The following is a 27227-nucleotide window of genomic DNA, read 5'->3' on the forward strand; positions in this document are numbered from 1 at the left end:
GATCATGCGGGGGCGCGGGAAACTCCTGACCGCCTCCACCTTGGCCAGTAAAGGGATGGCCCCGTGCCTGGTGATGCGGTGCCCCAGGAAGTCGATGGCGGTGACGCCGAACCGGCACTCCGCGGGGTTGATTATCAGGCCATGCTGGCCCAGGCGTTCGAAGAGCGTGCGGAGATGGAGCAGGTGCTCCTCCCGGCACGCGCTCGCGACTAGGATGTCGTCCAGGTAGACGTCGACGAAGGACAAGTCGCGCAAGACGCTGTCCATGAGCCGCTGGAACGCCTGGGCCGCATTTTTCAACCCAAAAGGCATCCGCAAGAACTCAAAGAGGCCGAAAGGTGTTATAACGGCCGTCTTCGGTACTTCTTCTGGTTTTACGGGGACCTGGTGGTAGCCCCGGATGAGGTCCACCTTGGAAAAAATGGTCGTTTTCGCCAACCGGGCGGAAAAGTCCTGAATATGCGGGACCGGGTAGCGGTCCGGGGTGGTGGCGTCGTTGAGCCGGCGGTAGTCACCGCACGGCCGCCATCCGCCGCCGGGCTTGGGCACAATGTGCAGAGGTGAGGCCCATGCACTGTTGGAGCGCCGGACGATGCCCAGCCGCTCCAGCGTGGCGAACTCCGCTTTCGCAACGGCGAGCTTCGTGGGGTCGAGGCGGCGCGCTCGGGCGTAGACCGGTGGTCCGACGGTGGGAATATGGTGTTCGACCCCGTGTTTGATGGCCACCGCTGAAAAGGTGGGTCGCGTGAGTGCCGGGAAACTGGCGAGGAGGTGGGTAAACTCGTCCGCTGCCGGAAGCGTACAGACCAACCTCGCCGGGATGGAACAGCTCAGCAAGCCGCTTGGTAAGCCACTCAGTGAGCCGCTCAGCGAGCTGCTCAGCGAGCAAGCGAGTGAGCTGAAGGTTTCGGCCTGGACGAGACGTCTGCGCTTAACGTCCACCAACAGCCCATGCGCACAAAGGAAATCTGCACCGAGCAGGGCCATTGGCACGCTGGCGGTGACGAAAGACCATTGGAAGCGCTGTCTCCCGAACCGCAGCGAGAGACAACGCTTCCCGAATGTGCGGATGGGAGTTCCGTTGGCGGCGAGCAAGGTGGGGCCCCGGCCCGCGGCTTGCTTGTCGGACGCGGAGGCAGGGAGGACGCTTACCTGCACTCCAGTGTCGCACAGAAATCGACGACCTGACGAAGTGTCTGTGATGAAAAGGAGGCTGCCGGAATGGCCGACGCTCATGGCCGCAAGTGAGCGCCGGCCCGCCCGTTTCCCGACCCGTCGAAAGAGCACGGCGGGTGGCACGCCGTGGCCTTGCGGCCGAACCTGGCATGATAATAGCACCAGGTTTGCCCCGGTGGTGGCTGCCGCGTCGGTCGTGACGGCGGTGTAGCAGCGGCCACGAGGGGATCAGGGGGTGCTGAAGCCTCCGCACCGGGATCCATTACGGCAGCACTATACGTCGGTCGCGTGTCGCAGGCCGCGAAAAATTTGTCCGCCTCTCTGGCCAGGGCGCGGGGTTCCGTTATGGCCGAACCGGCCAGCGCGAGCCGCACCTGCGCAGGTAGCTGGCGGAGGAAAAGCACTCGGAAAAGGAAATCCGGGCGGTTGTCTCCAAGAAGGGACAACATACAGTCCATCCAAATGGACGGTCGTGTGTCGCCGAGGGCGGGAAGGTCAAGGAGGCGGTCGGCGCGGTCGGCCTCCGTGAGCCCGAACGTGGTGAAGAGAAGTCGTTTGAGCGACGCGTACTTGTGGGCGCCCGGCGGGTGCCGAAGGAAGGACACGACGTGGGCGGCAGTGCCGGGCCCGAGGGCGGCGACCACGTGAAAGTACATGGTGTCGTCCGCTGTGCTGCCCCTGAGCATGGAATTGGGCCTCGGCCTGCACAAACCAAACATCGGCCTGTGCTTCCCAGAACTCCGGGAGTTTGACGGCGACAGCGTTGGTAGCCATGGCGCGTTCAGGGGTCAGCTACGGCTGAACCAGTCGGGGTCACCAGTGTGGTGCTATGCACACACAACTCGTTTGCCAACAAGGTAAGCCACCACACGTTGAACAAAACCAAACACTTTATTCCATGCTTGCACGTAAGCACTGGGCGGGCTCGACTTTTGAGCCCGCGTATATGTCCCGAGGCCACGCCTTGCCCTCGGGCGTGGCCGGTCGGCCGAAAGGCGGGGCATGTATTCCAGTTCAACCCTTAGCCTCATGACTCCTTTGCTCCGGGCGTGGCTCGAGCCTTGCTTCCACGTCTGGTCGCTCGCGTCACCCACTGGTGCGCGGAATTATGACCCGCTGGCATTGTGTCCGCCACAATAGCTCATTTTACTCCAGGGAGTCCAAGGATTACCCACCCAAAATATCGTTGCGATCGGTTCAGCCGTTTGTGCGGTACCTTGGAACGGACAGACAGACAGACATTTGGTGAATTATAGTAAGATTGCTATATACTCAAGAAATTGGGATTTGGGATGAAAATTTGAATACGAGGCAAGAGTACAGATCGTCAGATTTTATTTATTGTTATTTCTATACATAATATATATGTTTTACCATTATAGAACAATAACACTTTGTATGTTCAGTCCCCCATTTTAGGTAAGCATAAGTATTGGAACAAATGACTAACAGGTGTTTCTTGTTGCATTCATCGTTCACACATAAAAGCTGTGAATGTCTAGTCTTGGTTTTATCCTCCACTTTTGCCTTGGGAATCTACCTTGGGGGTCAGTAGGCATAAACCACCATGAAGTCCAGAGAACTGTCTATGAAAGAAAAGGAAGAAATTTGGAAGCTGAAAGAACAAAAAATTTAATCAGAACTATAGCACAAAAATTTGCCATAGCAAATAGAACAATTTCGAATATCTTGAAAAAGAAAGAAACCACTAGTGTACTTAGCATTTGACAACAGTCAGGTTGGACAAATAAAAAATTGCAGTTGATGACGGAAAATTCATCAGAGCTGTGAAGAAAAATCCTAAAACAACGGTCAGTAACATCACAAACAACCTCCAGAGTGCAGGGGTGAAAGTATCACAATCTAGCGTTCGCAGAAGTCTTTGACAGCAGAATTACAAAGCCTGCACCGCAAGATGCAAACCTCTCATACAACACAACAACAACATGCATTTTAAGGCCATTTTCCCTGCTATAGCGGGGGTGAGCCTTGCGGTCCCCATGACAATCTTCTCCATTTTGCCCTATTTTCTGCATCTCTCCTTGTTAACCCCCTTGCCCGCATTTCTTCTTCCACCATCTTTAGCCAAGTCTTTCTCGGTCTTCCCCGTCCTCTACTTCCTTCTACATTCATTTCCATCACTCTTCTCAACCAGTCACTTTCATCCTTCCTCAACACATGACCAAACCATCTCAACCTGTTCCTCTTCACAGCATCAATCACAGGCTCTATTCCCATCATCTTTCGCAATTCATCATTTGTCTTCCCCTCTCTCAACGATACTCTGCACCTCCACCAAACCATTCGCATTTCCACTCTTTCCAGCCTTCGTTGCTGCTCTATGTTCATTACCCATGTCTCGCTCCCATAAATCATAACACTTCTCACACATGCAGCATACACCTTTCCCTTCAGCTTCAACGACACACCCCTCCTCATCAGCACGCCACTCAGTTCCCGAAACTTCTTCCATGCACATCTCACTCTTGCAACCGTTGCCGAGTCTGATCCACCTTCTCCAATCAGCATGTCTCCGAGGTAGCAAAATGTTTCCACACCTTCCAGGTTCACGCCGTCTCCAAGATCCAACTCAACATTTCCTCCATCTGCAGCTCCCTCTGTGCACACCTTACATTTGAATGTAGCTGCCACACTGGTTAATGACCCTCTCAGACCACTACATATTTGATGAACCCACTCAGCGCACATTGTACATTGAATGGAGTTCACTCCGACACCCATCCTGCACACAGCACACGGCCACTTCCCAGTTCTTTCCACCTCACCACATGCTTTACCACTTGCCATCACCTTCGTCTTTCCTATATTCACCCTTCAGACCTTTTGTCTCCATACATTCCTTCCACTTGTTCATCTTTTCCTTCAGTCCATCCATACTTTCCGCAATCAACACCAGATCATCTGCATACAACAACTCCCACGGTAAACCCTCCTTTACGTTCTGAGCCAGCACCTCCATCACAGCTACAAATAGTAGTGGACTTAGTACCGACCCCTGATGCACTCCCACCTTCACCTCAAACTCACCACTGTTCCCGTCCTTTGTCCTTACAGCTGTGCGCGCTCTTTTGTACATTGCCATCACTACTCTGATCAACCATTCCTCCACTCCTAACTTCCTCAATGCCCATGTCAATACTTCGCGTGGAACCCTATCGAATGCTTTCTCCAGATCAACAAACCCAAGAAACAACTTCTTCCTCTTCTCCATGTACTTCTCCTGCAACTGCCTCACAATAAAGAGTGCGTCTATCGTTCCTCTTCCTGGCATAAATACAAACTGCATTTCGTCGATCTTCACCTTCTTCCTTATCCTCCTCTCCAACACCCTTTCCAATACCTTCATTCCATGCTCCAATAACTTTATCGCTCGGTGCGAGCCACACTCCAGAGGGTCACCTTTCCCCTTGTATAGAGGGACGAGGGTACTCAGTTCCCAATCCACTGGAATGCAGCCTTCTTTCACCACCAGATTACAGATCTCTGTCATTCTCTTCACACCCCAACTTCCTGCTGCCTTCAACATATCTCCCACAACTCCTGTCGGCCCTCCCGCTTTTCTACTCTTCATTGCTTTTATCGCTTCCTCAACTTCCTTCTCAGTTATCTTCTCTGCCGGTCCTAAAACTGGGTTACTCTATATGTTGCCATCCCATTCATTCTCTGTATTCAACAGTATTTCCATATATATCTTTCCCATCTTCCTTTAATTCCATCTGGGTCCACAACGATTTGTCCCACTTCATCCTTCAAGCAACTCACCCCCATCACATCACACCTCTCTTTCGCTATCTGCTTTGCAATCCTGAATACCACTCTCTGACCCTCTTCCGAATCCAAGCTTTCTCCGAACATTTTCCAACATGCCTCCTGCGCCTTTGCTACCTCTTTCTTTGCAGCCTTCCTGGCTGCCTTATAACTTTCATGCTCTGCTTTTTCTGCTCCCGTACCATTCGCCTTCTGCCACTCCTTGAACTTCTTCCTCTTCTCGTCAATCCTCTTTCCAACTTCCTCATCCCACCACCATGTTTCCAAGTGCCTCGTTGGTCCTTTTGTCCATCCACATACCTCACCAACGGCTCCCAACAGACTATCTTTTATTGACATCCAACCACGTTCAAGCTCAACCACATCATCCTCTACCCTACTCAGCCTCTCTTTTAATGCCTCCCTTACTGTCACCTCTTTCAACCTCCACACCTTCATTCTCGGTTGGTACTTCACCCGCCGAGCTCTCCTCGCACCTTTCACCCTTATGTCGCAGACAACCAAGTGGTGCTGTGAAACAGCCTCCTCCCCTGGGATCACCTTTGTGTACTTCCACCACTTCTCCTGATCTTCCTGTCATTGTCCCTACATTCCATGTCCCAAACCTCAGAAACCGATCTCCACTTCGGGCTGTACCCTGCCCATATGTAGTTGTAATTGTCATGGTTCTCTTTTTGAGGCAATGTTTTTTATGGCCGGATGCCCTTCCTGACGCCAACCCTCTTAGTTGCCTCTGACGACACGCAGGGATACGGTGTACCGATTCTAACCAGGGTACACTGCTCTCCTCGCACCTTTCACCCTTATGTCGCAGACAACCAAGTGGTGCTGTGAAACAGCCTCCTCCCCTGGGATCACCTTTGTGTCCCGGAGGTGCCCCCTATCTCGCCTCCGCACCATCAGGTAGTCAACGGTTGTCGTCGACCCACCTGACGTGTATGTAACAAGCTCATTACCCTCTTTTTGGAACTGAGTATTACAAATCAACAAATCAGCTCCATCAGCAAACTCCAAAATCCTTTCGCCTTCTCCATTTCTCACACCATATCCATAACCCCCATGAACTCCCTCAAAACCATCCATACTCCTTCCCACATGTCCATTTAGGTCTCCTCCTACCACAACAACTTCCTCATCTTTCACGTTTTCCATCAGCTTCTCTATCGCACACCAGCACTTGTCCTTCTCTACATCGCTCCGACCAACCTGCGGAGCATATCCCGAGATGACGTTCACCAAGAGCTTTCCAATCATCATTTTCACCATCATCAACCTATCACTCACTCTAGTCACACTCACCACACTGTCCACAAACTCCTCAGAAAACAGGACACCAACACCATTCACGCCCTCCGGGCACCCTTGCCACACAAACTTGTATTTCTGTCCCTGCCTACCCTTCACCATTCTCACACCACTTCCCTTCCATCTCGTCTCTTGCACACAACATATGTCCACTCTTCTTCTGACCAATACTTCCACCACTTCTCCTGATATTCCTGTCATTGTCCCTACATTCCATGTCCCAAACCTCAGAAACCGATCTCCACTTCGGTCTGTACCCTGCCCATATGTAGTTGTAATTGTCATGGTTCTCTTTTTGAGGCAATGTTTTTTATGGCCGGATGCCCTTCCTGACGCCAACCCTCTTAGTCGCCTCTGATGACACGCAGGGATACGGTGTACCTATTCTAACCACGGTATACACCGGGATAAAGCCTCTCATCATAAAGATGAAAAGAATAAAATGCAAATAAATAAATGCAAATAAATGCATCATCATAAAGATGCAAACCTCTCATCAGCACCAAAAATAGAAAGGCCAGATTAGAATTTGCCAACAAGTACAGAGGTGAGCCAGAGGGTTCTGGAACAAAGTTTTATGGACAGATGAGACCAAGATAAACCTTTACCAAAGTGACAGAAAGGTGAAAGTGTGGAGAAAGAAAGGAACTGCATATGATCCAAAACCTCATGTGTGAATCATGTTGGAGGTCATGTCATGGCTTGGGCTTGCATGGCTGCCTCTGGAACTGGTTCACTCATCTTTATTGATGGAATTAATGATGGTAGCAGCAGAATGAATGTGGAAGTGTCCAGAAACATTTTGTCTGCCTATATGCAAGAAAATGTCTCCAAACTCATTGGGCGACGCTTCATCATGCAGCAAGACAATGACCCAAAACACACCACCAGCACAACCAAGGAGGTCATCAGGGGGAAATGTGGAAGGTTTTGACTGGCCTAGTCAATCTCCTGATTTAAATCCAATGGAACATGAATTTCACTTGCTGAAGAGGAGACTAAAGTTAGAAACCCCCAAAACAAACAACAACTGAAAATGGCTGCAGTAAAGACTTTAAACAAAGGCAAAAGCAAAGAATGTCAAAGGGAAGAAACCAAGAGTTGGGTGACCTCACTGGGTCACAGGCTCAATGTAGTTGTTACATGTAAGGGATATGAAACCAAATACTAACTATTATACAACTTTAATTTACTTTAATTTCATCTGTTCCAATACTTATGCCTACCTAAAATGGGGGGACTGAACATCAAAAGTGTTATTGGTCTACAATGGTAAAGCATATATACAATATACATAGAAATACCAAGAAATAAAAGTTGATGTTCTGTAATCTTACGTCATATTCATATTTTGATTGAAGATCTGAATATGGATTCAGATATGAGAATTATTTAATTTCTTAAGTGATTCTTCACCATTGGGAGATTGGGCCAAAAACGATATATTGCGGGATATCTCAAAAAGGTATGGTTAGATTTGGACGAAACTTGGTGGACAGGTTGTGTGTGTGACGAGGAAGAATCGATTCGATTTTGGTGAAGATCCGGATCCGGCTAGTATAATTTTTTTAAGTGATTCTTCACCATTGAGTGATATGGCCAACCAGGTGGAGGTATGCTCTCTGCTGAGTGCCGTTCTAGTTACGAGTGTGTTCACCACAGCTCTTTTGTGGTGTGTTGGATGGCTAGACGTAAAATTGAGGTCATGGTCAGTCTGGGTGGGTTCCTATACACTGCGGTACTTAAGCTTCCATTTGGGTTCCTCGTCACCATGATGTCCTGAAACGGAAGTGACCCCTTCTGTTATATGGTAAAGCATATATACAATATACATAGAAATACCAAGAAATAAAAGTTGATGTTCTGTAATCTTACGTTTGATGTTCTTCCTCACAGGTAAATTTGATGGAAGGAAACGTTCCACTGGTGCCCTCCTGGATTGTATTGTTGCGGATATGAGGATTGCATTTTTTTGATTGTGTGTATTGTGGTGGTAAATTGTTGTGTAACATTGGTTGGATATGGCCCCTCCTGCCTCCGGAGTTGTGTAAAGGTAAAAAGGGCGTCTCGGTAGTTATTCCATGAAACACCACATTGCAGGACCCGATAAAACCCTTGTTCAGTAGCTTATATCTTATTATGTGTTTTAGAGTAAGGCCTTGTCTTCCATTAGAATAATACTCCATTGCACCGAATCAATTAAGAATAGCTCCCCTTCAATACTTCCATTTCCCAGCCAAACTCTCCATCTGCGGGTAAAGCAGTTCACAAGCGTGGGGTGCACGCCCTCTCATTTTGCTGCTATAGTGAATATGTGCTCCGTGCTCTGTTTGAACAGGAGGGGCGGGGTCGCCCGGGAGAGGCAAGCCCAGGGCGCGCCACGAAGGGCGGGGCTGTTCAGCCCCATGCCCAAATAAGGAAACAAGCCCGTGGCTCGCCACGAGGGGCATGCCGTCGGCGCGATGCCCAAATAAGGAGACAAGCCCGTGGGATTACCATACAAGGTCACAAAACAGAGCACGGGGGAGAGGGCGTGTCAGTCCCGCGCTGGAGAGAAGTGAGAGGAAGGGAATACGAGCTGAGCTGCGTGGAGAGGTACACGACAAAGAAAGGGTCCAAGAGAAAGCAGAGGAACTTTTACGAACGAGTTGCAAAGAGATACGGCAGATGAGTCCAGCCCCGTTTCAACCAGCCGCGTGAAGCCCTGACGGGGCAGCGAGTGACCCTGCCGGCGTGCGCTGTAAAGCCGAATACCAGGAGCTGCCGGCGTGCGCTGTAAAGCGGATTACAAGGAGCGGCCGGCTCCCCGCTTCCCGCCCGGAGTGGACCTGCTCGCTGTGCCCTGTGATCCCACCTGCTCATCCTTTCCAGCCATTCCTGCCTGCAAGTTCCCCATTTGCGTACGTGAGTTTGTTTTGTTCGTGCTGTCCTGGGTAGTAACTAAGTCTGTATAAGCTAGTAATTTTCACTGTGTCACCTGCGTTTTCATGTCCGCTGTAAATACCCGTGACTGCTCTTTTTGCTTATGTGTGTGTAAATAATAAACCCCGTGACTCTTCTGTACGTCTTCTTCTTCTTCCTCTTTGCATTCGTCGTCTTAGTCTTTTCCCGATTGAATATCTGTGGCGCGATACGGCCAACATTTGGGTGAATCGGGTTCAGTCGGGGAACAACTGTTCGGTCGCGGTGCCTTTGCTCGGCAAACAACATCCTTATCCGCGGACCCTAACAGTATTAACAGCCATGCTGGGGCAGATGACAAAAGTGTCATCGACATATCGGTACCAGACACGTGGCTGTGTTGGGAGGGATGGGATGGTGCGTGCCTCAAGCTCTTCCATCACCATGTTGGCAACAACCGCAGACACCGGGGAGCCCATCGCAGTGCCGAACACCCGTTTGTAAAATGTGATATGTCGATTTTGGCCCATCTCTCAATGGTAAAGAATCGACGAGTACCCTCGTCCCTCTATACAAGGGGAAAGGTGACCCTCTGGAGTGTGGCTCGTACCGACGATAAAGTTATTGGAGCATGGAATGAAGGTATTGGAAAGGGTGTTGGAGAGGAGGATAAGGAAGAAAGTGAAGATCGACGAAATGCAGTTTGGATTCATGCCAGGAAGAGGACCAACAGACGCGCTTTTCATTGTGAGGCAGTTGCAGGAGAAGTACATGGAGAAGAGGAGGAATTTGTTTCTTGGGTTTGTTGATCTGGAGAAAGCATTCGATAGGGTACCACGCAAAGTATTGACATGGGCATTGAGGAAGTTAGGAGTGGAGGAATGGTTGATCAGAGTAGTGATGGCAATGTACAAAAGAGCGCGCACAGCTGTAAGGACGAAGGACGGGAACAGTGGTGAGTTTGAGGTGAAGGAGGGATTCCATCAGGGGTCGGTACTAAGTCCACTATTATTTGTAGCTGTGATGGAGGTGCTGGCTCAGAACGTAAAGGAGGGTTTACCGTGGGAGTTGTTGTATGCAGATGATCTGGTGTTGATTGCGGAAAGTATGGATGGACTGAAGGAAAAGATGAACACGTGGAAGGAATGTATGGAGACAAAAGGTCTGAAGGTGAATATCGGAAAGACGAAGGTGATGGCAAGTGGTAAAGCATGTGGTGAGGTGGAAAGAACTGGGAAGTGGCCCTGTGCTGTGTGTAGGAAGGGTGTCGGAGTGAACTCCATTCAATGTACAATGTGCGCTGAGTGGGTTCATCAAAAATGTAGTGGTCTGAGAGGGTCATTAACCAGTGTGGCAGCTACATTCAAATGTAAGGTGTGCACAGAGGGAGCTGCAGATGGAGGAAATGTTGAGTTGGATCTTGGAGACGGCGTGAAGCTGGAAGGGGTGAAAACATTTTGCTACCTCGGAGACATGCTGAATGGAGAAGGTGGATCAGACTCGGCAACGGTTGCTCGAGTGAGATGTGCATGGAAGAAGTTTCGGGAACTGAGTGGCGTGCTGATGATGAGGGGAGTGTCGTTAAAGCTGAAGGGAAAGGTGTATGCCGCATGTGTGAGAAGTGTTATGATTTATGGGAGCGAGACATGGGTAATGAACATAGAGCAACAACGAAGGTTGGAAAGGGTGGAAATGCAAATGGTTCGACGGATGTGCGTAGTATCGTTGAGAAAGAGGAAGACAAATGATGAATTGCGAAAGATGATGGGAATAGAGCCTGTGATTGATGCTGTGAAGAGGAACAGGTTGAGATGGTTTGGTCATGTGTTGAGGAAGGATAAAAGTGACTGGTGGAGAAGAGTGATGGAAATGAATGTAGAAGGAAGCAGAGGACGGGGAAGACCGAGAAAGACTTGGCTAAAGATGGTGGAAGAAGAAATGCGGGCAAGGGGGTTAACAAGGAGAGATGCAGAAAATAGGGCAAAATGGAGAAGATTGTCATGGGGACCGCAAGGCTAACCCCCGCTCTAGCAGGGAAAATGGCCTTTAAAATGCATGTTGTTGTTGTTTGTCTCAATGGTAAAGAATCACTTTGGAAATTAAAAAAATCATCCTATCCAGATCCGGATCTTCACCAAAATCTAATCGATTTGTCCTCGTCACATACCCAACCCAACCTGTCCACCAAGTTTCATCCAAATCCGTCCAAAACGTTTTGAAATTTCATGCTATATATCGATTTTGGCCCATCTCTCAATGGTAAAGAATCACTTTGGAAATTAAAAAAAATCATCCTATCCAGATCCGGATCTTCACCAAAATCGAATCGATTTGTCCTCGTCACACACCCAACCTGTCCACAAAGTTTCATCCAAATCCGTCCAAAACTTTTTAAAATTTCATGCTATATATCGATTTTGGCCCATCTCTCAATGGTAAAGAATCACTTTGGAAATTAAAAAAAATCATCCTATCCAGATCCAGATCTTCACCAAAATCGAATCGATTTGTCCTCGTCACACACCTAACCTGTCCACCAAGTTTCATCGAAATCCGTCCAAAACCTTTTGAAATTTCATGCTATATATCGATTTTGGCCCATCTCTCAATGGTAAAGAATCACTTTGGAAATTAAAAAAATCATCCTATCCAGATCCGGATCTTCACGAAAATCGAATCGATTTGTCCTCGTCACACACCCAACCCAACCTGTCCACCAAGTTTCATCCAAATCCGTCCAAAACCTTTTGAAATTTCATGCTATATATCGATTTTGGCCCATCTCTCAATGGTAAAGAATCACTTTGGAAATTAAAAAAAATCATCCTATCCAGATCCAGATCTTCACCAAAATCGAATCGATTTGTCCTCGTCGCACACCCAACCTGTCCACCACGTTTCATCCAAATCCGTCCAAAACGTTTTGAAATTTAATGCTATATATCGATTTTGGTCCATCTCTCAATGGTAAAGAATCACTTTGGAAATTAAAAAAATCATCCTATCCAGATCCAGATCTTCACCAAAATCGGATCGATTTGTCCTCGTCACACACCCAACCTGTCTATCAAGTTTCATCCAAATCCGTCCAAAACTGTTTGAGATATCCTGCTCACAGACAAACAAATAGAGAGACAGCCAAACAGGGGTGAAAACATAACCTCCGTCCACCTTCGGTGGTGGAGGTAACAAAAACAAAAGGTAACATGACAGCAGTTCATTTCACACCAAATGTGCGGTCATCGAGTCCTACAACTCACGTTGACGTGTTGGGTAAAGGTGCTGGTTGGATAAACAAGTGCAACTACCTTTTGTTGCCTCCGTCTTTCCTTTTAAAGCGAAATGAGGTATTTTAATAACCATAACAACAGTGAGGGGCCCTAACAATTCTGAGTCAACCCTACCTGGCGCTAATTCAACGGGATTCGAACTCAGGAGCGCAGGATCCCAAGCCCACCGCCCTAACCATTAGGCCAACACCAGGTATGCCGTGAAGGTAGGCCGGCATTACGCACGTGACATCAGAACCTTTCCTTTCAATCTCCTTGAAATCTCTGTCTGCCATTAGACCCTCCACAAGGAAATAACTAGAACGGGCACTCGGTAGAGCGCATACCTTCGCCGCAGCTACTGTTCTGTACTTGGCATGGGAGTGTAGGGAACAGAACAGTGAACAGTTTGGTGCTGATTTCATGCAAATCGGATAAGAATTGACCGAGTTATGACAAAAAACGCACATTTTGCAAGGTCGTGACCCCCCTGACCTTTGACCCCCAACCGCTAACAAGGGTAATGTCTTCACTGGGTCATGTCGTATATCACAAGATCGGGCATTGAATTCTGAACATTTTGGCATTAGTTGCATGCCAATTGGATAAAAATTGACCGCGCTATGGTAAAAATACGATTTTGACCTTTTCGTGACCTTGACCTTGACCTTTGACCCGATTGCTCCCAAAATCTAATCAAATGTGTCCCGTATAATAACCAATCATCCCACCAAATTTCATGCAATTCGGTTGAATACTTTTTGAGTTATGCGAATAACATACACACACACACACACACAGACATACAAATAAATACACAGCGATCAAAACATAACCTTCCGCTTTTGCGAAGGTAATGAACAACAAAGTGATGGGTACCAAAGTGCCAATCAAGCCGAATGCCAAAGAAAAATCAAAGAACACCCACCATAGACTTTACAGATAAGAATAAATATTTAAATTCTCACTTTGTTTAAAGGAATTATTGTAAAAAGATTGATATTAATAAGATTATTATCCCGTTACCTTTCCTCCAGCTCCTCTTCTATTCCAGGATGTGAAGGTTGGTAGTCGTATCAGCTTCCCCTCATCCAGGCCGGCTCCTTCACATTCAGGCCCATGCTGGGGGCAGGAACAAGAAGACATGGCAAACCTACTAATAATATGCCATTCCAATTGACACAATCGACAAAGGAATATTGGTTCGTGCTCCGTATTACTCCATTATTGGAACACTGCGGTTATGAAAGCACGGAGTTTGTTCATTCCTTCAACACCAAACACATAACGCAATCAATCCGAGCACCACGCCGAGTACTCAGGCTCTACTAGCTCCGCAAAACCTAATTGTTTTGTACACTCCTGAACGCAAAGCAAAATTTGGGAGGGAGGGTGGGGAAATGGGGAGTGGGGAGGAAAGAGAAATAAAAAAAATCATTTTGTGCATACGTACTTTGTGTACGAGTATGAGTCTCCTCCATGATCCAGATTTACTTCTTTTTTTTAACTGTGTATTATTCTTATACTCATGATATTACCATGTTATATGAGCACCACAATTAATTTGTTACAACAGCTGACTACTACTACTACTGCTACTAATCCTACTACTGCTATGCCCCAATTCGATTTGAGTTGGTGAGAGCAGGTATTTGGAATTTGATCCACCACGCAGTAACCCGGGTTGCCCCGTGATTTATAATCATTTTACATATTTAATTAATCTATTTTAGGGGGAGTGTAACCCGGGTTCGTGTGATAGGAAAATCCTTTGTGTCACAACCCGGGTTACCACGTGGTGGATCATTTGTTCAGGGTGCCGGCGATAACTCGCCTACTATTCGCGAAGGACACAGTGGAATCTTTAACATCCACAAACTAATTCCGGCAGATGAGACACCCAGTTCATCATCCACCTGAGCGACGGCACACGCATTGATGAATCCCACCCTGACTGCGAGGTACCAGGACGGCATTTTATAGCTGAGTCGGGATTCAAACCCAGGCTAGACAGCTCAGAGGCGAATGCGCAGACCTCTAAGCAATCCTGCCAGGCCATGTTTGGCACTAGATCTACCATCATATATATATATATATATATATATATATATATACTAGCTTGGCTCGGCTCGCTGTGCTCGCCTCACCAAGCGTCGTTGCTGAGGAATGGGCTTATTTTAGCTGAGGCTAATGACTGTACCTGAGTTGCTGTGTTGTCATGATTTACACCAATCATAATACAAACAATTACTTTGCACAAATGTATTTGTTGTGTTTGTGATATTGCATTTTTATAGGCAATTTCGGTTGAGGACTTCGGTTGAATGTTTTTTTTTCAAGAAATAACCCCTCAGCACATACCTAGGGGAGGGGTAGGTGCAGACTGGAAGTTTGGGACGTTTACACCTCACCACCACGTAATTCAAAACACCTCACCACCAAGTAATTCAAAACACCTCACCACCAAGTAATTAAAAACACCTCACCACCAAGTAATTTAAAACACCTCACAGCCATAAAACACGTAATAAAAACACCTCACAGCCACGAAATTAAAAACACCTCACCACCACGAAATTAAAAACACCTTACAGCCATAAAACACGTAACAAAAACACCTCACAGCCACGAAATTAAAAACACCTCATGACCATATAATTAAAAACACCTCACCACCACGTCATTTAAAAACACCTCACCACCAAGTAATTAAAAACACCTCACCACCACGTAATTCAAAACACCTCATCACCATATAATTAAAAACACCTCACCACCATGTAATTCAAAACACCTCACCACCATGTGATTTAAAAACACATCACCACCACGTCATTTAAAAACACCTCACCACCACGTAATTCAAAACACATCACCACATAATTAAAAACACCTCACCACCACATAATTATAAATACCTCACCACCACGTAATTCAAAGCACCTCACCACCATTTGATTTAAAAACACCTCACCACCACGTCATTTAAAAACACCTCACCACCACATAATTCAAAATACCTCACCACCATGTGATTCAAAACCACCACAACCACGGAATCAAAAGTTTGAGGGAGTCGTTAAGTGACAACACAGACACTGCCCAGACGTGCAGATATTGTTACGGTTTCGCGCGACCCTCCTGCCCTTACCAAGGGGAGATTAAGCCCCTTGTTCTATTTGGGTCGTCGCAACTGCGAGATTTGAATCGCCACTCCCGGGCAGACGCAGGACAGGGTTTCAGGACAATTCTCGCATGTTCCTAAATACCTACGCCGCCGCGGAAGCGGGGATCAAGTCTCGCACGAACCACGTGTAATTTGAGTACGTCCGAGTGGATGGCGTACCACGTGGTCCGTGCAATTACCTTAGTATTGGAACCGGATTAGAGCGATAGTTCGTACCACGCTTAGTCAATAGATGGAAAGGGACAAAAGTGGTAGAATCAAAGAAATAATAGGTTTAATTATTATTATTTACAATGATCAGTGGAAGCAGAGACACAGGGCAGATCTTATACAGTCTTAGCTTATTCCCCAGACACGGGCCCGTTCACACTCACAGGGGGAATGAAAGAAGGAAATGTTCATGCGCTGAACGCACCGGCTCCGTTGTTCAGGAACAGCTTCGCCCAACGTGGCCCTCTGCCGGTCACAGCACGTCCCTCGATGAAGGCAGGCAGGCAGGCGGGAGGGATCCTTGCAGCACGTATCTCGAACAAAGGCAGGCTGGCGAACATGCGCGTCTATCGCCCGGCTCGGCGGTTCCCCACAGCGCGATTAATCAATGGCGCGCTTTCACCTCGTAACTCAACAGAGGATCTGCCTCAAGCTCAACTGAGCGTTTATCTTGTAACTCAATTCACCACGCGCACTCTCAGAACTGTTCAACAGAGGACCCCGGCTCGTAACTTGTTCAAGCACCTCTCCCCTCAAAAACTGAGGTGGGGGCTTTGCGCAAAGGGTTATATTGCCACGCCCTTAGCCCGCATCGAATGTTCCAAAACCATGCCTCTGCCGCAGTGCTAAGCCACTCCCTTCGAGCCCTGATTGGCGGCTCGTGCTTACCGTCACTCCTTCCCCGCCTGTTCCACCTTCCTTCGGCTTGCCTCGACTTGTCAGGCCGGCCTCGTGGTAATTTGCGCCAAAAACCAAAACATCGAGGCGGCATAAAGTATTGGAGGGAAACCTAACTCTCATTATTCTACTCAACGCAAAACTACACATAGGAAAGGTCTACGCTTACATTTACTATGAAATAACTGAACTATCGCGAGGCAACGTGTTGTAGTGTGACTAAACTATGAGGGGGAAATTAACCTTTTTTGGTAAAAACACAAAACCGCAACAATATAATTATATAGATAAATGACTGTACCCGAGTTGCCGTTTTGTCATGGTTTAAACCAATCATAATTCAAACAATTATTTTGCACAAATGTATTTGTAACATACGTGATATCACATTTTATAAACAATTGAAGTTGAAAAAAAAAATTCCCGAAAAAATTCCAAATAAAAAATTGGATAATTAAAATTTTAAAAAATACCCTTAGGACATACCGAGGGGAGAGATATGTGCATACCAGAAGTTTACTACGATTTCACAGAAGTTTGAGAAAGTAGTTCAGTGACAAGACAACACAACACAGGACAGACGCTGCACAGATATATATAGAGATATTGAATTTTCCTTGTTCATAATTAATCTCTACTATAAGAGAGATTGTTTGTCTGTGTGTGTCGCCATTTTTCTCAGAGATGACTGAACGGATATTCGTCAAACTTTCAGAGGTTCATCAGTGAGTGTGGGGGAGTGTTTTCAGGAAAAAAAATTGTTTGGAATTTTGAGAAAAAGTTGAATAATTTTAGATATATAAAATTTGGATATACAAATTTTTTCCAAATTTGGAAAAATATTTGGATGTACTGTATATATATATATATATTATTTTTTTTCATCGCTCTCTGGTACCTAAATCTTTGTGGCTATGTGAAAGGCAATATTGAATGATGATCCCTTACCTCATTCTTTAGTGTGTATAAAGGGAAATGATTTTGGCCTTTAACAAAAAAATATATTATTTCTTCAAAATACTGTTCCAACAGGATTATAACAGCACCAGGCAATGCCGGCTATCCCTGCCACTGTTATAAAAAAAAACAAATTGTTATTTATTGTTATTATAATTATATACCTGCCACTGTTATTATAAAATATTCCACAAAGAATGATACAATTGGTTAACGAGAAGGGCACTCGGTAGGGTGCATACCTCCACCTGGCTGAACAGTTCACGTTTTGTATCCACCGCTAGGTCACATCTGGATTCGGCATGAACTTTTCGTGTCACTTACCCACCTCATACACACAGTTTTGAAACATTATGCGATATATCGTTTCAGGCCCCATCACCCAATGAAATGCAAAATTCAATCCCATTGGAGATAAAAGGAGGAGGTACTGCAGGTGGTGATCCGATCAAATTTACTTAACGACACCCAAAGGAGCAACTATTGTAATTAACAGTTTAATTATCAGCTAAATATCGCAATAAGGACCTGATTGTTTCACAAGCACAATTATTTTTCGGATAAATTGCACTCCATGTTACAAGGACCAATAGCAGAGCAGATCGATTAGGTTAAAATGGTCCGGTGGGTCACGTTTTTATTAATGAGACACATTCAACAACAACAACATGCATTTTAAGGCCATTTTCCCAACTAGAGCGGGGGTTAGCCTTGCGGTCCCCATGACAATCTCCATTTTGCCCTATTTTCATCATCTCTCCTTGTTAACCCCCTTGCCCGCATTTCTTCTTCCACCATCTTTAGCCAAGTCTTTCTCGGTCTTCCCCGTCCTCTACTTCCTTCTACATTCATTTCCATCACTCTTCTCAACCAGTCACTTTCATCCTTCCTCAACCCAAGACCAAACCATCTCAACCTGTTCCTCTTCACAGCATCAATCACAGGCTCTATTCCCATCATCTTTCGCAATTCATCATTTGTCTTCCTCTCTCTCAACGATACTCCGCACATCCGTCGAACCATTCGCATTTCCACCCTTTCCAACCTTCGTTGCTGCTCCACATTCATTACCCATGTCTCGCTCCCATAAATCATAACACTTCTCACACATGCAGCATACACCTTTCCCTTCAGCTTCAACGACACTCCCCTCATCATCAGCACGCCACTCAATTCCCGAAACTTCTTCCATGCACATCTCACTCCAGCAACCGTTGCCGAGTCTGATCCACCTTCTCCATTCAGCATGTCTCCGAGGTAGCAAAATGTTTTCACACCTTCCAGCTTCACGCCGTCTCCAAGATCCAACTCAGCATTTCCTCCATCTGCAGCTCCCTCTGTGCACACCTTACATTTGAATGTAGCTGCCACACTGGTTAATGACCCTCTCAGACCACTACATTTTTGATGAACCCACTCAGCACACATTGTACATTGAATGGAGTTCACTCCAACACCCTTCCTGCACACAGCACAGGGCCACTTCCCAGTTCTTTCCACCTCACCACATGCTTTACCACTTGCCATCACCTTCGTCTTTCCGATATTCACCTTCAGACCTTTTTTCTCCATACATTCCTTCCACTTGTTCATCTTTTCCTTCAGTCCATCCATACTTTCCGCAATCAACACCAGATCATCTGCATACAACAACTCCCACGGTAAACCCTCCTTTACGTTCTGAGCCAGCACCTCCATCACAGCTACAAATAGTAGTGGACTTAGTACCGACCCCTGATGCACTCCCACCTTCACCTCAAACTCACCACTGTTCCTTCACGTCCTTCGTCCTTACAGCTGTGCGCGCTCTTTCGTACATTGCCATCACTACTCTGATCAACCATTCCTCCACTCCTAACTTCCTCAATGCCCATGTCAATACTTTGCGTGGAACCCTATCGAATGCTTTCTCCAGATCAACAAACCCAAGAAACAACTTCTTCCTCTTCTACATGTACTTCTCCTGCAATTGCCTCACAATGAAAAGCGCGTCTGTCGTTCCTCTTCCTGACATAAATCCAAACTGCATTTCGTCGATCTTCACTTTCTTCCTTATCCTCCTCTCCAACACACTTTCCATGCAATGAGACACATTCCTTTTGGTAAATTCGTTCAAATCAAATCAGTTCAAAGAATGAAGCGGATGAACTCAGACTCGTTTCTGTGACATGTTCATCTCCTAGAAACGAACTCCAAATGGAATATTGTTCATGGCTGGCTAGGCGCACACCCTAATCCTACTGGTTCACCTCTGCAGGCCCTTCAGTCTCGAGCCAAGACACCTCCGATCAGTAAGGCCAAATCCCCTCCAGTGAACGGGCAGAGACCCCAGTGAGTTTCCCCACTGGGAATGAAGAGAACATCACCAATGGGAATGAATATGCACCGCGTCACCGCACAAAGCAAAAATCATGGAAAGTGCTGAATTCCATATACTGCTCGTTACACTCACACGGCAGGACTAGGGGTCCGAGGTGAACATGGTGCAGGTATGTACTAAGTCCTCGGTGAACATGGTGCAGGTATGTACTAAGTCCTCGGTGAACATGGTGCAGGTATGTACTAAGTCCTCGGTGAACATGGTGCAGGTATGTACGAAGTCCTCGGTGAACATGGTGCAGGTATGTACGAGGTCATCGGTGAACATGGTGCAGGTATATACGAGGTCCTCTGTGAACATGGTGTAGGTATGTACTAGGTCCTCGGTGAACATGGTGCAGGTACGTACTTGGTCTTCTGTGAACATGGTGCAGATAGGTACTAGGTCCTCGGTGAACATGGTGCAGGTATGTACGAGGTCCTCTGTGAACATGGTGCAGGTATGTACTAGGTCCTCTGTGAACATGGTGCAGGTATTATGAGGTCGTCAGTGAATGCGGTGCAGGTATGTACGAGGTCATCGGTGAACATGGTGCAGGGAGGTCCTCTGTGAACATGGTGCAGGTATGTATGAGGTCCTCGGTGAATGTGGTGCAGGTATGTACTCGGTCCTTGTTGAACATGTGCAGGTATAAACTTGGTCTTCTGTGGACATGGTGCAGGTATGTACCTGGTCTTCTGTGAACATGGTGCAGGTAGGTACTATGTCCTCGGTGAACATGGTGCAGGTATGTCTAGTTCCTTGGTAAGGCTGTGTTCTTATTAAACGTGGTGCAGGTACAGCTCAATTTATTCTAGAAAACCAGCTCGGTGCAGTACTCGCTTTGTCCCACAAGTGAAAAATTGTCCTATTCACTTGTCCATCGCATCTTAACCCATCTAATATCGGAGAGGCCAGAGGGAAAGCCACCCCGAGCAAGTCATGCAGCCTACAGTCATGTGCTGGAAATACAAAGAAGAAGAAGATCAGAGAGACCTTGCTTCATAAACGAACATGTTCTATCTTTGAGTTCCACCATTATCAAATTGAAATTTTATTTTCAATATAAAATGTTCTCGTCGTGTTGCAAAAGTAGTTTGGTGGTGGTGATTAGTGGAGAGGAAGCTTAATATCACTCAAACACCCAGAACCTGTGTCAGCATTTGAGGACGAGATGATGGGAAACGTGAAGGCTCCTGTGGGGTCGGGACAGCACGTCACGTGAGAGTAATGAAGAGTACAATCAGCAACCACACAGAAGCGAGAGATATCTCTCCAAGGACAGCAGCAATCCCCAAGGTGTATGCCCGGGATTAATCACCAGTCTGGTCATGCGTTTGGGGGCAGTTTCTAAGACAACACATCTCTTCAAGTACAACGATTCCCAAGGTGAAGAGCACAAGCTCAGAATTAAATAAATAAATAAATCAGTCTGATTACCAAGGTGTAGCCCCCACCTTCATTGGCAAGAAAAGCATCTCGAAACTCAGCTTACAGCAATGGACAGTGTGAGTGGTCCAGTTGTAAAACATTCAAGATGGAGGGATTGATCGATTTAATTATGATCATTATCAATAGGCAACAGGTATTCTTATTGAGCAGCAAAAACACCTCTGATGACATGGGCTCTAATTTAGGATGAGAAACCTCCTCTGTAGAACCTCATCATCAAGCTCAAAGTACTCAGATGACAATGATGAACAAATGGATTTCTTACTGTGACCTCGGGTTCAAACCCCATTGTGTCGATGTGCCCATTGTTTCCTTGTTATTAAACTTGTTACATCCGAAGTGGACGGAGGTTATGTTTTCACCCCTGTTTGTCTGTCTATCTGTCTGTAAGCACGATATCTCAAAAAGCGGATACGTTCTATCCTTTGTGAAATTTGGCGGAGAGGTAGTGTAAGTGACACGGACGAAATGATTCGATTTTGGTGAAGGTCGAACGAAGAACGGTTGACGGTTTTTCGAAGCTGTTCCACGATCTTCACGCACGCTCGAAGTTTAGTAATTGTCACATTTGTATTTTTGTCGAAACTGTATTTATCGTACGTGTGTATACCTTTTGCGTGTCCCTCGGGAGATTATTATCGGTGTAAATCTTTCATACCTGTAAAAAATAGTCGAGTATTTCGTGCCACGCGGCCTAGTTGTTGAAGCTTCCGACCTTGAGGCTTGGTTCTCTCCGGGCATCCAAAGCGGTTATTTTTTCATTCGTGTGTTTGTCAAATTTCAACTCGTTATTTTATCGTCCATGCGTTATTGTTTGTTTATAGTTTGTTTTGGTTTGAATTTCCTGTAACTCGTAATTAATTAATCGTGTTCTGCTCCGCGTGTGCGGCCTTGTACCCCCGTCGGTGTTTGTTAACTTAAGTCCCCTACATCATGTTTTGCTTGGCTCTTAGTTTTTTTCCCTTCTACCCCGAACATAATACTCTTTGTCTAACGTTTTAAATTCCGCCCCCCCCCCCCCCAAAAAATAAAAATAAAATAATAATAACCAAAAACATTTATTTTCCTTTCTCCATGTGTGTTGTTGTCTCATCCTGTACTTTCTGTCCAGGTGTGCTGTTCGCCCCACCCCCATTATCTCCTTGCCATCCACCTTTTGCCCTGTTCACGTGACTCGTGGTGGTCCCTCTCGGCTCTCCCCCTGTTGGTATTTTGTGCATATAAGATTGTTCACGGTTCTGTTTAAATATTATTTAAATATGTTTAAACTTTCCCCTTCAGTGTTTTATTCAGTGGTACATTACAACACGCTGTTTTTCTTCCTATTTAAAAGGATTTTCTCAATTTCCTCTCCAACTCATTCCACGTCAACAAAAAGAAATTCAATCTCTTATACGTCTCCCTCACTACATGGTCTAAATTCACATTCATTCCATCCCTCCTCCATCGTTCTGAATCGGATTGCTAACTTGAAAATCACAACAAACCCAATTTGTTATAGTGTAGCAGCATAGCAAACCTGTTGTGCATTTTGTGATACAAGCACCAAATTTGGCACAAATGTACATTAATATGTTGCGAACATTTTCAGATATTGGGCCACTTGAAATTCCGTAATTTTTTTTTTCAAATTTTTTCAAATTTCGTAATTTCAAATTTTTCGGGTGACACCGTCACAATTTCGGTCTTCGAGGCCGGCCGATATAGTGGGGCGGCTTAGCCCAAATATTCAAAAGAATTGTGCATTTTGTGATACAAGCACCAAATTTGGCACAAATGTACATTAATATGTTGCGAACATTGTGTGGTCAGCAATGAAGACGAGAGTCTGAATTACATGTATGCAAAAGACCTTGTGAACCAGTGAAGCAAATACACGGGTAAGCATGAATTAAATCTAGGGCATGATATAATTTCCATGATGTTTACCTCTACACTCAATGGTGGAAGGAGGTAATGTTTTGATCCCAGCTTGTCTGTATGTCTGTTTGTCTGTTAGTCCACAAAATTCCAGACAAAGCTTGTAGTAGTGGTAGTTGTAGTGGTAGTGGTGATAACAGAAATTGTTATATAGAACTGAACTTATATTATTATTATATGCAGAAAATAACTTCATTTCTATATGCCCTGCAGTGGACAGGTTAATTGGTTTATGCACTGAAGGGGTCACCCTGGTGTGCACTGCTGTGTTCTGCCTCACTGAGTTGTTCAGGTATGATGTACTCAGCACAAGCTTCCGGTCGGCCCGGAGGTGGGGGTGCGGGGCCTGTCACGGAACGTCAAAACAAACGGCCTGCCGGGGCCGCCCAAAAGTCGGGCGTGAGGGGCGCGTCCACTAATGGAACGCCTCTCGCTTCCCAGATCGAGGGCCACGTGGTCAGGAGAACCTCGTCCCTTCCGGTCACACTTTGCCTATCGGCCGGCCTCGAAGACCGAAATTGTGACGGTGTCACCCGAAAAATTTGAAATTACGAAATTTGAAAAAAATTGAAAAAAAAATTACGGAATTTCAAGTGGCCCAATATCTGAAAATGTTCGCAACATATTAATGTACATTTGTGCCAAATTTGGTGCTTGTATCACAAAATGCACAATTCTTTTGAATATTTGGGCTAAGCCGCCCCACTATTATCAATGTTCGTCTTTCATTAATCATCCACTTTCTAAACTCCCCTCTTGCCCCTCCCTTCCAAATCCCCCCCCCCTTGCACCTACACTCCTAAACTCCCCCCTTGCCCCTCCACTCCTAAACTACCCCCTTGCCCCTCCACTCCTGAACTCCCTCCTTGCCCTTCCCCTCCTAAACTCCCCCCTTGCCCCTCCCCTCCAAATCCCCCCCTTGCCCCTACACTCCTAAACTCCCCCCTTGCCCCTCCACTCCTAAACTCCCCCCTTGCCCCTCCCCTCCTAAACTCCCCCCTCACTCCTCCCCTTCAAAACTCCCCCCCAACCCCTCCCATTCAAATCTCCCCCAATACCATTCCTCTCCAATTCTCCCTCCTCCCCCCTCCTCCTCAAAGCTGCCTCCTCCCCACTTCGTCTCCCTTCCATCTCATACCTCCACCCCCCCCCCCCCAACCTTCTACTTTCCTCTGCCCCCCCCTCAAACAACCCCTCACTGTGCCTCATCCCTTCACCATCAAACCTTTCATCCTCCTCATCCTTCCCTTTCTTGGAACTCTTCTGTAATCTCTGACACACTATCAACTGCTCTCCCTACCTCCCCCTCTCATCCTGCATCTTACCCTACTCCTCCCCTCCCCTGTCCTGTACCCGATGCTCCCCCTCTCTCTTCATTAACGGTATGGACCTCAAACATCTGGGGACTTCGCTCAAACCTGACTGATCTCTCCATACAGGTTGCTTCTGACAATCCAGACTTTATCTGCTTAACAGAGACTTTCCTCCTTCAAGATGTCTCTGATTCCTCAATATCTCTTCCTGGTTACTCCCTCCTCCGGTATGATAGACCTGAGCCTCGTCCTGGTGGTGGGGTGGCTCTCTTTATCAAAAACTCTCTTCCTCACTCTCCTTGCACTGCCCTCTCTCCTCCTCACCCCCAGGAGTACCTCTGGCTATGGCTTCCTCTCCGCTCCCACCTTTTGTTCATATGTGTTCTGTACCATCCTCCAAACAGTGATGACTCCATTTACATTTCACTGTCTGACAACATGAACCAACTTCTATCCACTCATCCCAACTCTCTCTTCCTCATATGTGGTGACTTCAACTGTCATCATGCCAGCTGGCTGGGTGTGGGTTCCTCTCTCACCAGTCATGGCACCTCAGCAAAGGACTTCTGTGACTCACTGGGATTGACACAATCTGTCAATTTCCCGACACGGATCTCAGCCAATGGAGTATCTTCTCTTCTAGACTTGGTTATGACAAACTTCCCTGCTAATGTCTGCTGCTCTTCTTCTGCTCCAATCGGTTCTTCTGATCATGTGCTTGTCAAAGTGGACATCTCTCTGGCCATTCTCAGAGAGCCTCCTCAGCGTCAACGAGTCTGGCATTTCACTCAGGCCGACTGGGACGGTCTTCAAGCAGCCATCAATCGTCTGGATTGGTCTGCCATCTCCACTGCCTCTGACATCAATTCTTCCTGGGAATTCTTCCAAAGCAAACTGCTCTCTCTCTCTCATGCACAGATTTATCCCATCTCGTCTTCAGTTGTTTTACCCTTCCTCCCGTCCATGGTACACTAAATCTTGTGGTGAGGCAGTTGCCCTGAAACAACTTGCCTTTGCCTCTTGGAAGGCTAATCCAACTGAAGGCAATCTCAGTTCCTTCCACCAAACTCGGAACAAGTGTGTGTCTACCCTCAGGAGTGCCAGGAAGCACTATCTCTCCACACTCAAGAATGAACTCTCAAACCTGTCTCCTTCCTCCAAATCCTGGTGGCGTCTGGTCAAATCCGTTTCTGATGTTTGTTCCCCCTCCATCCCCTCCCTTACCTCAAATGGCCACACAGTTGACATCGCACGTGACAAAGCCGAATGCCTCAACTCTGTGTTTGCCTCAAAATCTTGTGTCCCAAACCCATCTCTCTCTGTTCCCACCTTTCCCAGTCGACCCCAACTGCTCCTGGACTCTGTGTCCTTCTCTCCTGACAAGGTGGAGGAGTTTTTGTCTAACCTCGACTCTGATTCTGCAACTGGACCAGATGGCATCAGCCCACGGGTCCTAAAATCCTGCTCTGCCACTCTATCTCATTCTCTCTCTGTTCTTTTCACCCTATCTTTTGCTCAAGGTCATCTGCCAACATCCTGGAAATCAGCAAACATTACCGCTTTACACAAAAAAGGTGCAAAAACAGATCCTTGCAACTACAGACCAATCAGCCTGCTCCCAATTATCAGCAAAGTCATGGAATCCATCATTGCTTCGGATATGAAATCTTTCCTCTTCTCCAATGGCTTGATCTCTGATCATCAATTTGGTTTCAGACCAGGTCACTTTACTCTGGACATGCTGCTTCTGCTGTCTCAACAATGGATGGAGGTCCTCAATGCCAAACAGGAAATCAGAGCGGTCTCCCTTGACATATCCCGTGCCTTCGATACGGTCTGGCACCCAGCTCTGCTCACCAAACTCTCCTCCTATGGTATCCATGGAAATCTCCATGCATGGCTTGCGGACTTCCTCTCTGGTCGTAGTCCACGTGTGGACCTGAATGGATTTCTCTCATCTCCCCTTCCTGTTCAGGCTGGAGTTCCCCAAGGCAGTGTTCTGGGCCCTGTGCTTTTTCTGGTCTTTATCAATGATCTCTCCGACTCTCTGGAAAATCCTCTCTATCTCTTTGCTGATGAAAAAACTCTCTGCCGCTCCATTCCTCTTCCCTCAGATCGGCAGTCTGCAGCCTCCTCACTCTCTGAAGACCTGGACAAAATCACAGACTGGTCAACCAAGTGGAACATGTCTTTCAATCCTGACAAATCTCACACTCTTACTATGTCTCTCCGAAAAGATCGACTGGACAACCCTCCCATCTACTTTCTCAACAATCCTCTCCAAGAAGTTCTGTCGCTCAAGCTTTTGGGTCTCACTATCTGCCATGATCTTTCTTGGGAAAACCAAATTTCCAAGCTGGCCTCCAAAGCCAGTCGCCGACTGGGCATCCTCCGTCGTGCGAAGTCCTTCCTCGACACACCTGAGCTCCTCACCACGTACAAGGCTTTCATCCGCAGCTCAATGGAATACTGTTCTCCACTATGGGCCAGTGCTCCTGCCTCACACCTAGCTCGGCTTCACGCTGTTGAAACCAAAGCTTTCAGAATCATTGGAATCTCCCGCGATGAAGCTATCTCTGAGGGCCTTTCACTCACTCACCGCAGGCAGGTAGGTGGTCTTTCTGTCTTCTACCGACTCCTCTCCGGCCTTGCTCCCCCAGCTCTCTCTCTGTGCTCTGTCCCCCAAATATTCCTACAGGTCACACACGATC

At 46.8% G+C, this 27227-nt stretch overlaps 1 protein-coding gene and 1 long non-coding RNA gene across 2 annotated transcripts in view; one reads left to right on the forward strand and one right to left on the reverse strand.

Annotated features, from left to right (window-relative positions):
• Positions 1 to 9331, forward strand: part of LOC144892997 (uncharacterized) — an 80710-nt gene extending 71379 nt beyond the window's left edge. The window contains exon 4 of the long non-coding RNA XR_013624169.1: positions 8167 to 9331. This is a non-coding gene — a long non-coding RNA (uncharacterized LOC144892997). The remainder of the gene's footprint in view (positions 1 to 8166) is intronic.
• LOC137421321 (potassium voltage-gated channel subfamily A member 1) overlaps positions 1 to 27227 on the reverse strand; it is a 54755-nt gene that overhangs the window by 9599 nt on the left and 17929 nt on the right. The window contains exon 2 of the mRNA XM_068107248.2: positions 13467 to 13562. The gene's annotated coding sequence lies outside the window, so the exon portion shown is untranslated. The remainder of the gene's footprint in view (positions 1 to 13466; positions 13563 to 27227) is intronic.

The sequence above is a fragment of the Myxine glutinosa genome, chromosome 1, assembly GCF_964187855.1.
Source record: "Myxine glutinosa chromosome 1, kmMyxGlut1.1, whole genome shotgun sequence".
Lineage (NCBI taxonomy): Eukaryota > Metazoa > Chordata > Myxini > Myxiniformes > Myxinidae > Myxine > Myxine glutinosa.